The sequence below is a fragment of the Protobothrops mucrosquamatus genome, unplaced genomic scaffold, assembly GCF_001527695.2.
Source record: "Protobothrops mucrosquamatus isolate PMUCROS unplaced genomic scaffold, P.Mucros_1.0 scaffold4893, whole genome shotgun sequence".
Lineage (NCBI taxonomy): Eukaryota > Metazoa > Chordata > Lepidosauria > Squamata > Viperidae > Protobothrops > Protobothrops mucrosquamatus.
The window spans coordinates 10,364-11,549 of NW_015390780.1; the positions used below are offsets into that span (position 1 = coordinate 10,364).

Sequence of the window (1,186 nt, forward strand, 5' to 3'; positions counted from 1 at the left end):
AGCAAAATTACAGTTATGAAATAGCAATGAAAATAATTTTATGGTTGGAGGTCACCACAACATGGTGGCCACGCCCACTTGGTGGCCACACCCACTTGGCAGCCACACCCACTTGGCCACGCCCCTGGCACCTGGGGTCACCACAACATGGGGAACTGTATTATGGGGTCACGGCATTAAAAAGGTTGAGAACCACTGAATTAGAGGGTTAAAGGGAGAAGTTGAGATAAGGGAAATTTTGGTCATTAGATTTAAAATATTTGGAAATTAGTTGAAAATAAGGATTTTATCTGTTTAACATTTAAAACTTAGACCTAAAAGAAAAAAATATATTATGAATATTTTTGATTTATTGACTAATCCAGGCAATATACATAATGGTTTTGATTTATTAAAGGAGATATTGTATTATTAAGCAGATGATTTAATATGGTGGGAAATAGATAACTTTTAGGAAATAGACTATATTTAAATAGATAAAATGTGTATTTTGAATATTAGATTCTGTTATGAATTGAGATAAGGGAAATTTTGGTTACCTAAAGCCTGAAAATTATAAATATCAAATGTTAAATTGGAATATTGATGGGAAACTAAAAACTGGGGAAAAATTAATAACAGGATATGGATTGTTTATGAAGATTGAACGTAAAAAGTAATTAAGATATGTATAAGCTAAAAATTTATTGATAAATGTAATAACGATGTTTTTACTGAGTTGATACAATAAGAACTGTATTAGCTTAAATACGAGACAGTAGATGTTAAAGGAAAAAGAGAGGAAATATTTGATGTCATATCTTGAGATTTGTACTAAAGATTTTTATATGTTATCGAACTATTGATTAACCCAACCACCACGTTGCTTTTTAAATACTTAAATGTAAAATTGGAAAATTAATAAAATATTATTTTAAAAAAATTCAACAAGGAAACATAAAGGATTGCCTCCTTATCAATGGTAGATTCACATAGTTTTTTTGACCAGGTGGAGTGACAATGACAAGGGAAAATTAAAATAATACTCTTTTCAAAATACAATCTCAGTGCTGATTTCACTTGAAGACTTACCGCTTCTCTTCCCATTTAGAGGTATGATTCACTTTGATATAGTCATCCACGTCTTGGTACCTGCAAATTTGAAACAAAAGCCAAGGTGATTTATTCTCAATATACTCTGAAATTT

At 30.6% G+C, this 1,186-nt stretch overlaps 1 long non-coding RNA gene across 1 annotated transcript in view; it reads right to left on the minus strand.

The window, feature by feature from the left end:
- LOC107299420 overlaps window positions 1–1,133 on the minus strand; it is an 8,256-nt gene extending 7,123 nt beyond the window's left edge. The window contains exon 1 of the long non-coding RNA XR_001549176.1: window positions 1,072–1,133. This is a non-coding gene — a long non-coding RNA (uncharacterized LOC107299420). The remainder of the gene's footprint in view (window positions 1–1,071) is intronic.
- Between the last annotated feature and the right edge of the window lie 53 nt (window positions 1,134–1,186).